This window comes from Amblyomma maculatum, chromosome 7 (genome assembly GCF_055883805.1).
Source record: "Amblyomma maculatum isolate TAMU_Amacu chromosome 7, ASM5588380v1, whole genome shotgun sequence".
Classification (NCBI taxonomy): Eukaryota; Metazoa; Arthropoda; class Arachnida; order Ixodida; family Ixodidae; genus Amblyomma; species Amblyomma maculatum.
This window is the reverse complement of record NC_139350.1, coordinates 21372122-21383212: the sequence shown is the minus strand read 5'-3', so window position 1 is coordinate 21383212 and position 11091 is coordinate 21372122. Positions and strand designations below refer to the sequence as shown.

The window sequence follows — 11091 nt, the reverse complement described above, 5'->3', positions numbered from 1 at the left end:
CTAGTTCTAGCTGCAGCCACCCTCTCGAGATTGCAAGGTGTCTCAAATCCAATGCGCGGGGAGGATGCAAGGAGGCGCTTGACCATCGGAGCGCGCGCCTTCGATCTGGAGGAGGGGGAGCGTCTAGCCGTCCTGCGAGCAAAGCACACAGCAGCACACACGCACGCAAGCATGCATTCTTCATCCTCCCCCCCTCCCCCTTGAAGTGCGGAAGGTGTGAAAGGAGAAGCGGGCAGGCTTGCCAACGTAGGCAGCATGGTATCAAACCTGTGACGGCCTGGAGCTGCCCTCGGCAAATCACAGAGCAGACGTTGCACGCTTTCTTCCTTTAGTTTATTTTTTTAAAGTTTGGTAGCTGCCGATCGAACCAAGGATCGGCAGCTAGGTAGCGCTGGCGATTTGACTGCTACGTTAACATTTACGCGCCCTTCAATCAATCAATCAATCAATCAATCAATCAATCAAATTATCACTCAATCAATCAACCTTATTTTCAAATCCGAGGACGGGGGAAAAGGGGGAGGGGGCTCCTCAGCGAGAAAGCAGTTGCACACTGCTTGAGAGTTTACATGGAACACATTACAGTCATAAACATTGCAGCCATTACAGAGATGAACAGCATCAAAAGTAAAAAAAAAGGAAAATAGATATGTGTTTACCGAATAACAGCGCAATTTCATGGTAATACCGCAGTGATGTCATCAATACAGCGAAAAGGATGGCTTCAAAGTTTCACAAAATATTCACGAAGCTGTCTCCGAGTAAAAGTAACCAAATCAGCAATCAGTTTTTCGTGTTTAATTAGCATAAATTGATAATGCTCTCAGTCTTGAGAGCTATATCTTTTCCGCCACTGTAAATCTGCATGTGTGTGAGCGGGCGTGTGTGCAAATAACTTATGCGCAGGTACTCAATATGTGTGGCCCCGCATACGGTCAGAACTCAAGTTTTCATTACAATGAGGAAAGCAAACACACGATCCATGTAGCGCGCTGTGAAGAAGCGGGCTCGCCACTCCGAGTCTCTGCGTCGCCTCGAATACCAGCCACCCCACAAAACCACCGGAAGAAAAAGAACGAAAGCAAAAGATTGCGAACGCACAGAACCGGCGCTCGCTCGGCATTCCACGTTTCCCGCCTTTCGTCTGAGCAGCGCAGCGACCTTGGCGCGGCAGCGCGACTAAGAAAACAAACAAAAAAAAAGCGAACTCCACGATACACGCGTGAGCGGACGCCGAGACTACGGTTTGGCTACGGCACCCATGTGTCACGTGATTGCTCTCAGAATTCCTACAAAAATAGAGGCATGCGTCACGTGATTGTGTCACGTGATCGTGCACCGAAGACCCAGACGACCTGCAAAAAAACTTCTCGGGGAGGCGGCGTTTGGCGACGTCGAGCACGGAAAAAAATACTTCTTTCTGCCAGAAATCTTCAATGTAAGTTGCCAAACGTTTTCATTCCTTTTTTATAAACCCTTTGCGCATACTCACGGAAAATTTTATGTTTCTGAACTGAGCAGTTTTTAACTTACACGCGTTTACCCATTTTTTAATTTGCGGCACGCAGCACGACCAATTTGCTAGGAAGATTTTTCATCGTTTAGCCTTTTTAGCACCTAGTTAAGTTTTAAAAAGTGATCCTCGATGGTCCGCGGCCTCTTTCTGATCATTTTGCAACAAAGTTCGATAGTTAAGGCGTTTGTTTTTGCTGAGTTATTACCAATTATTCAAACGTAAACAACCGCTTTGCCTCGCAGCCATAACTGTCAGCTTCAAATATTAAGAGAGGCCTTGTACTGCGTGAAAGCGATGTAGACGCTATTTTTATCTTCCATCAGATGTGTGCGATCGCTCGCTCCCTATCTTTTTTATTTATAGCGTTTCTTTGCTGAGCTATTTGCACATAGAGCCGGTAATTCGAGGTTGATAGGAATAGTCCATAAGCAACGACTTTTGCGCGTAAAATTATACTGTATTTTAAGCTTTCCTTTCGAGTAGGCACAGATAGGGCGGGGGGGGGGAAGGTTGATATATCGTTTTATTCATAACAATTCGCAGACTCCAACACAGTAATAGTTGTATTTGTATCCTCAGGAGGTCAGTACGTATTGTTTATTTAAGTCCCAACGTTTTTTTTTCTTTTTTTTTTACGGAGGCGTGGCAAGTTATGTGGGTCAAACTAACAATTGGCTGTAAAGTAAGTGGTTAGAGCTTTCAAACTTAGTCTTCTGTTTTGTTTAATTTCTAAGAACCTTTAAGCTTCACAGAGAAACAGCATATTTTGAAAAGTGAATTTCAACTATGGAAGTTCTTCGTTTATTAATGTTTGACATTGCTGACAAGGGTCAGAATTGAAACAGATGATAGGATCGAGTTTTCTGGTAACTTATGGCATGTGACCTAGAGCTGCTAGGAATTCATTTTCTGAGACAGCTTTTCTTTAGTAGTATAGGGAAAGTAATGGTATCTTATGGATTTGCGAAGCATGGATTTAATGAAGTCTTTCTTTTACTGCGTTTACGGCTTGTTTGGCAATAATGCTTGCAGTCCAGCTGATGCAGTTGTATTGTCAAACTGCTTTTACAGCAGATTTCATCTGCCATCGAGGGAGTGCTGCCTGAATATGAAGCAGACAGCGTCATGAATCTGTTGAGGCAGTTTATTCTATCAGCCATGGATGCCCTGCCCTAAAGCATCCTTCCTGTAAAGGACACATTAAAATGGTAGGTATCACATGCTGATGTTTTTTGCATTCATGTGTTTGCTTTATAAGTGTAAAATTTTTACTGGTTCATGCTTTCTTGCATTTATTGTTTTCTTTTGAGAGTATAAAGGGCGGATGTGTAACAGGCTTCATTAAAGCAAAGCTTGAAACCAGCTCGGTATTGTTATATGATTCTTGCTGTGTATTTAGCGCAAGACTGGCGTGTTGGTGAATATTGCTCATAGTCTGCACTAAAGAAAATTTTTCATGACCTCTTCAGAGCTTTAAAACAGGAGATATACTTAGCTGTTTTATTGCAGTAGTACCTACTATTGCTAGTTGAGGCAAAATTGAGTTAACCTGTGTTTTAATAGCTCATTGACATAGTTTCATAATATAGCTGACTGCACTGTGCATATGTGTGCATATTTATGCTGACATTCAGTTACTGTTTATTTAGACTGCCTCAGCATATGTACACATACAGTGATGCTTCACTTGAACAAAGTTCAAGGGACCTTAGGAAAAATTTTGTTGAAATGAAAGTTTATTGGACTGAAATAAATGCGTGGAAGATTGTTTCCATTAGCTTCAAGAAATATTCAATTAAGTCGTTCAGTCGTGTCCGGCTCTTCATGACCCTATGGACAATGTCACTCCACGCTTTCCGGTCTCGCACTATCTTCCTAACATCACATAACTTCATCTGCAGTGCCTCGAGGATGCCATCTAACCATTGCGTTCGCTGTCTACCCCTTCTCCGGCGACCCTCAACCTTTCCCAACATCAGATCTTTCTCCAGCGACTCCTCTCTTTTCATCAGATGACCAAAGTAGCTGAGCTTTAACTTTAGAATTTGACCCTCCAATGAGCAGTTAGGGTTTATGGTCGATAATATCGACTGATCTGATCTTCTGGCAGTCCAAGGAACTCTCAAGAGTCTTCGCCAGCACCACAATTCAAACGCGTCAATTCTTCGGCGGTCAGCCTTTTTCACAGTCCAACTCTTGCATCCATACATCACAACTGGAAAGACCATAGCACGAGTTATACGTATCTTGGTTGGCAGACTAATATCTCTGCTGTTTACTAGGCGGTCAAGGCTAACCATTGCTCTCTTTCCCAGAAGCAGGCGTCTCCTAATTTCATGGCTGCAGTCTCCTTCCGAGGTAATCTTGGAGCCCAAGAAGAGAAAATCTGTCACAGATTTTTAGGTTGTTCAAATCTTATCTGGCCCCATTTATTTGTCATTGCGCTGATTTGCAAGTGAAGAATGCGTAACCTTTTGCAGCACTTTTGAAAGGACTACAGTGGTTTTGAACTCGATTACTGTGCAAGCTCCTGAGAATCTTGCCTATCACAACGGCCTGCTGAGGAGAAAAGGCTCATTTTCTCCAAGCAGATCATGGTTAACCAAAATGCACACATTCGCAATTCTTGGAGCTAAAGGGCTTAGTAGGGCTGAAGATCTGGCTTTGACTGGCTATGACTGTACAGCTAATTAAGCGTGCAAAGACAGCTATGGATTCATCTGGTCACAAGCTAGTTTAGCCAATTCACTTTAAAGCTAAATAACGGCCACTTTTCTTCACGCGATAATGAAGAGTGGTTCCTAACATAAAAATATGCTACAAAGAGTGCGGACTGTGCTTTTTTAAGTGCTCAGTATGACTTTGAAGACAAAGGATAGCACCGCAGAAAATGTTCGTTGAACTGAAATGAGCAATAAGTGAAGTTTGTTAAAATGAAGTGTGTTTGCATAGCGTTCAATAGAGCTTCAGTGGGGGGGTTTAATAAAGTTCGTACAACTGAATACATCGTCGAAGTGACGTTCGTTCAAGTGGTATTCTGTTTTTCTGTGACTAAATGAGAACATTTACTTCGCTCAAAGCAACATATACACAAATATTTACTTTCTTTCTAGTCACCAAGATTTGCAATTAACTTCCGAACTCATTTTATTCACAACCTAAATAAATGCATCGTTAACCCTAGAGCCAAATAGTTACTAGCAATAACAAAAGTAATATGTTGATATTTATCTGTTGGAGAACATTTTTTGTTTAATTGTTTTGTGTGTTTTTAAGTTCTGCAAACATGAGGGGGCTTGTTACAGAAGGGGTGGGCTGCAAGACGAAGGGAAGTAGCAGTGTGGCGGCCCTTTTGTGTTTATCAAATAATAATGCATCCTAACATGTAAAACGAATGCCTTTACAGCCTGCTAAAAATCTTCTTTTTTAAATTGCATGTTTGGGTTCTGCCTGGATAAACATAGATGGCAGAGAGAGATCTTTCTGCCATGGGGTGTGAACTGTATTTTGTGCAGAAAGTCTGAGGCTGTCGAACATGTGTTTATAAATTGTTGTGATTGGGTTTTTTGGGGGCAATATCCTACAGTGAACTTTGCTCAAAGATGTCCTTTTAAACCCCCATGGAATTTGGTTCTCAGGTGTTGAAAATTACAGCAGTGTTCTGTAAGATATGATGAGGCTATTAAGCTTGCATAGCGCATGGAAGCGCCGAATGGCTGTTCGCCATGCTGATCTTTATTATCAGACCTATCCAAGAGTATAATGAGGGTTTTGTCCAACAGATGATGTTTTGAAAACTCAACCATGTGTACCTGCGTTTATCAATGTATTTGAAAGAGTGATCAGTTTGAATGCGATAATTAGAGGTATTGTATGAAAACTAGCTCTCGGCCAACCTGTAGTGTTTGTGAAAAGGCAACAGTGACAAGAGGGGTGTTTTGCTAGAGCTTTTAAGGCTCTTAAATCTGTGCAGCTCTGCTTTAGTACATGCATTGTCTCCTGTACATGGCTAGTTAAATGATTTCTGTTCATTTTATTACAAAAAGTCATATAATCTTTAGATAAGCTTGCTCACCTCTATTGTTTGTTTGCATTGTGTTCATGCATGCTATAGCTGGAAATGATGCAGTATTAGTTACAAGTAAATAAATAAAAGGAGCAGCAACTACATTTCCTTCGTCCGCACATTTTTAAGTGAAACATACATGGGCTCATTAGATTTTAGTGTTGTTTGCAACTGTGTTTGATAGTGAAAGATCTTCCTGTTATTGCATAGAAATCTTTCAGAAACTTCTGAAATTGTTTGATACCTGGTGGTGTGGAGTTTGACGTCCCAGACAGTAATGTATTCCTATAGTACCGTATGCATGCACAATAGATACACGTAACCCCTTGCATATATCACTGAATCTTCCACTCTAGAAGAGAATTTTGTGCACAAGCATTTTACTGTAGTTTGCCTCTGTGGAGCATTGTATTTCTAATACTGTGCTGTTTTTATGCTGTTACTTAGCAACATATGAAGTATTCCTTGTTTCTGTTACTTGTGCATTTGACTTTTCCTTTTTTTATTATTCAAAATAACTTTCTTCCTGCTGTTCTGACTAGTGTTCTCGTATGCATATGCAGTCCTCTTGATGCTTCATTGAGCCATATCTGGAGACTCCCTGTTGCCGTGGTCTGTGCCGACAAGTAAAAACTAGGCAACCTGACTTCCGGGACAAGTAGCAGTGGGACGTAGCTGCATGGTTTCGTCAGCATCCATGTGGATTTCTTATAAAAGACAGGTATTTCTTCTATATTTGACTTTCATATGTGATCAAGATTTTACCTTGGTGACAAGCTCTTGAAGGAAAGGATGGCTATGAATGGCACTTTCTTGATTTCTTACTCTCGGGAATACACTATTACCACTTGTTAACTCCATATGTAGCAAAAATTATGTGTGACTGCATATTCCAGCAGTAAGCTGCATGATTTTTTAAGGATGAAATAATTTAGCTCCTATTGTCGGTAGCCTACTATTGACGAGCCACAGCAGCCAATACTAGGTACTAAAATGTGATAATGCGGGGCCGGGTGGGTTTTAATAAGACAAGCTCTCCACGTTTTAAGCGTTTGAACAGGGCTAGCATGTCTCCCTGAATGTGTCTGGGACACATGCAAGTCTTTTATCCTCAAAAGGACCTGTCTAAATTTAAATAAAAGTAGCGCCAACCTATTTTGAGTACGACCAGTTCAGCAGTAAGCCCAAAATTGAAGCAAATAGGTATTCATGTCCTATGCGATGTCAGTGCACGTTAAAGAGCCCCAGCTTGTCGAACGCTCTGAAGTCCTCCCCTACAGCATCTCTCATAGCCTGGGTTGCTTTGGGATGTTAAACCACATAAACCAAACCAGTCATTTTTACCACCCCATCTGACTTGTCTTTCCACGTATCTCCAAAAGATAGTGCCTACATAACACTTGCCACTATTCCCGGGATTACCTAGATTATTATGTATTTATGTATTTTATGATTATGTAATTTTCCTCAGTGGAGCATTGCATTTCCAATTCTGGGCTTTTCATACTGTCAATCAGCAACCATATGAAATACTCCTCCTATGTTTCTTTTACTTGTGCATTTGACTTTTCCTTTATTATTCAAAAAATCTTCCTTCGTGCTGTTCTGACTAGTGTTCTCATATGTATATGCAGTCCTCTTGTTGCTTCATTCGACCATATCTGGAGACACCCTGTTGCCGTGGTCTGTGACGACAAGTAACAAGGCAACCTGACTTCCGGGACAAGTAGCAGTGGGACATAGCAGCGTAGTTTCTTCAGCATCCATGTGGACCTCTCATAAAAGAAAGGTATTCTAAATTTTGCTTTCATATGTGATAAAGATTTTACCTTGGTGACAAGCTCTTGAAAGGAAAAGATGGACATGAGTGGCACTTTCTTATTTTGTTACTGTCTGGGAATACACTATTGAGACTTGTTACCTGCATATGTAGCAAAAAGTATGTGTGACTGCATATTGTAGGGTAACTATAATATACTTCATCATTCCCTATTATTGCTCTTGTATTCACCTAGGTGCTTGGTGTAGCTGGTCTCCTTCAGTAATTACTTAGGTGTGTGTGTTATCTGCTATGGCTAACATAGGCATCACTCAGGAAATATGGGAGCAAACAGGCATAGTGGCATCACTTGCTGGTACATGCACCAAAATGTATGTATACGTACTGATACGTTGCCGCTCAACATGTGTAACTTAACTGAAGATAAAGCACACGGGAAGACACACACAAGAGAAGAAGACACAGGACGCGCGCTAACTCACATCTGGTTTATTTGCACAGTGCATAACAATCACATAAAGACAGAGAAAAAATATAAGGAATATTACAAAACATGATCAAGGAATATCAAAAAAGCGATCAAGAAAACTGATCTCTGCCTTCCAGAGCCGCACCGACGTATCGCTGACACACCTATCTCCACTTTTCTCGATATGGAATGCCTCCAAAAGCTCACGCGCTGTCTTATCATGGCCTCTGCCCAGAATATTAATGTCAGCCAGTCGCTGCTCGCACGCAGTGCAGTTCGCGCAATGCGCTGCCAATTTTGTCCCTCCACTCCTTAAAGCCCGCAAATGATCCCCTGCTCGATCATTAATAGAGCGCCCAGTCTGGCCAATGTAGGCCTTCCCACAGGTCAGCGGGATCTCATATACGACCCCCAGGCAGCAGTCGACAAACCGCTTAGAATGTTTTTTCTCACAACCGCTCGGTTTTCCAACACGCGAAATGCGTGAGCAAAGCTCCGCCATCTTCGGAGCGGAGCACACCAATGGCATGCCATGTCTGTTCGCCACTTTCTTCACGTGGTGCGCAACCTTATGCATATACGGTACCACAACAGGTTTGGCCGTATTTCTCACCGGAGCAGTTTTCTTCCCAAAACCAAGCGAGCCATGTTTGGGAAGAAAACTGCTCCGGTGAGAAATACGGCCAAACCTGTTGTGGTACCGTATATGCATAAGGTTGCGCACCACGTGAAGAAAGTGGCGAACAGGCATGGCGTGCCGGTGGTGTTCTCCGCTCCGAAGAAGATGGCGGAGCTTTGCTCACGCATTTCGCGTGTTGGAAAATCGAGCGGTTGTGAGAAAAAACATTCTAAGCGGTTTGTCGACTGCTGCATGGGGGTCGTATATGAGATCCCGCTGACCTGTGGGAAGGCCTACATTGGCGAGACCGGGCGCTGTATTAATGATCGAGCAGGGGATCATTTGCGGGCTTTAAGGAGTGGAGGGACAAATTTGGCAGCGCATTGCGCGAACTGCACTGCGTGCGAGCCGCGACTGGCTGACATTAAGATTCTGGGCAGAGGCCGTGATAAGACAGCGCGTGAGCTTTTGGAGGCATTCCATATCGGGAAAAGGGGAGATAGGTGTGTCAGCGATACGTCGGGGCGGCTCTGGAAGGCAGAGATCAATGTTCTTGATCGTGTTTTGTGATATTCCTTGATCATGTTTTGTAATATTCCTTATATTTTTTCTCTGTCTTTATGTGATTGTTATGTACTGCGCATGACCCCTTTTCAGCATATATGTGCTCTTATTGCTGCAAATAAACCAGATGTGAGTTAGCGCGTGTCATGTGTCTTCTTCTCTTGTGTGCGTCTTCCCATGCGCTTTATCTTCAGTCAAGTTACAATGCACCATCTAGCCCAACTTCAAGTTTTGTTCAACATGTGTATTTGCTTGATGTAGCAAATGGCAGAGGAGAGAGTTTATCTGATGACCAAGCATACTGGCGTGTAAATTTCACTCCTTTGTTTCCTGGGCCCCTATTGTGATAAACTAATGTCAAATGATATAGAGGATCAAAAGGAATACAACTAAACACAGCAATAGTCTCTATCTCCTGAGGGTGTTTTGCAGTATAGTTTGTACAGAAAGTGGTTGGAAACCTGTTAGCATATTTTGAGGAAAAAGAGGCATCTGAGTGAAGAGAGATGTGTGTGATGCTAGCACAAAGCGTGTGAAATTGGCAGAAAAATTTTGAGCATGTATATTTCTTTTCTAGGTGACACCATGATAAATTTGATATGGCCGCTACATCAAACACACATTGTCGTTGCCATCGGAAACCAAGTGTTTCTGTGTCAAGGGTTTGTGCAATAAATGAAGGTATGATTTTGCATCTGTTTCTTTCACTACTCTCACTTTTCACGAAATATTACACGCATGTGAACAGTGAGTAAAATACACATTATTATTGGACACTTGAAATATAGTTAGCATAACACAAGATATTAATACTTTGTATGAACACGATTCTTTAAAATAACGGTGGCCAATTATCGGAACACAGCCGTTACAGTGTCCATATACGCTATCAATAGGCTAATCATAGGAGGTATAAATACGTTCTATGTAAATACATTCTATTCAATCACGGTGGCCAATTGTCGGAAGGGAGGTCATACATAGATCATACGTGTTCTAAAGACTTTCTTTTGATGGTCGATAGCTTCTATGATCATATTGTCTAAAGACATCGCATAAAGTGATCATAGACATTTTTGTAAGGGTTAGAACACGCGGCTACAAAAAGAAATTTAACAATGGAGATGACGCATGTGTTGTATGTGGTAACTCCAGTGAAACAATTGACCATATTGTACTCGAATGTAATGGTACCCATCCGGAAGTTGATGCAGGCGCAGTCATTGTTCCTGAAGCTCTGGGGTTTAGAGATACCACTGGCCGGGTGAATAAACCGGCGGTGGAAACTAGCAAAAAACGACTGGAAGATTGCTGGCTTAAAAGCAGTGAAGTGACATAATGTTAGTAACGTGGAAACAAAAATGTAATAAATAGAATGATGGTTTAGTTAACCGATCTAAATCAATAATTAAGATATAGGGAGAAAAATGAGCATGATAGCTGCTGCTACCACCCGTTTCAAAGGGGACGCTCCTATATTCCATCCATCCATCCGCAAAAGCAGAAAGTAACCTAATGTTAGTATTATATAAAAAAAAGTTCAGTAAAGAGTATGATGGTACAGTTAACTGATGTAAAACAATATTTAGGACATAGGAGGAAAAACAAGCATGATAGCAACTACTAAAACCCCGTCAAGCTCTTGACGTCATCAAGAGCTTGAAGAGATCGAAATCCAAACTTGTCCTCATAAATGCCTCGTTAATTATTTAAATGGGTCGTGCAGGGGCTTTTCGGGCTGTAATCCGTATGTTTTGACCATCGAAGATCGATTAAAGGAAAAATATCGCAACAGCAATTCACGTGTCTATACTTATTTAAATACGTGGAGTGTGACGCAGGAATTGTCTCCAGAGCTGTGATAACATGATGAAATTTTTTCTCGTCGAAATGTGCAGTTTCGTAGGAACCTGCATAGCAACGTATAAATATTGAATTCCAAGTCAGTGTTGACCCTACTAGACACAGCAAAAAGTTTAACATGCGCAGTACTCATAAAAATGGTTACTGAGCCCTGAACTAGTACTGGAAAGTATTTTTTGTTTCGAGTGGCTACTTGTCGACATTGTATAGTTCT

General features: G+C 41.8%; 1 long non-coding RNA gene across 1 annotated transcript; it reads left to right on the top strand.

Annotated features, from left to right (window-relative positions):
- The first annotated feature begins 1310 nt into the window (after positions 1-1310).
- Positions 1311-10093, top strand: LOC146182797 (uncharacterized). The gene is made up of 5 exons (XR_014708393.1): positions 1311-1438; positions 2588-2724; positions 6146-6303; positions 7217-7371; positions 9592-10093. It is a non-coding gene; the product is annotated as an uncharacterized LOC146182797 (long non-coding RNA).
- The last annotated feature ends 998 nt before the right edge of the window (positions 10094-11091 follow it).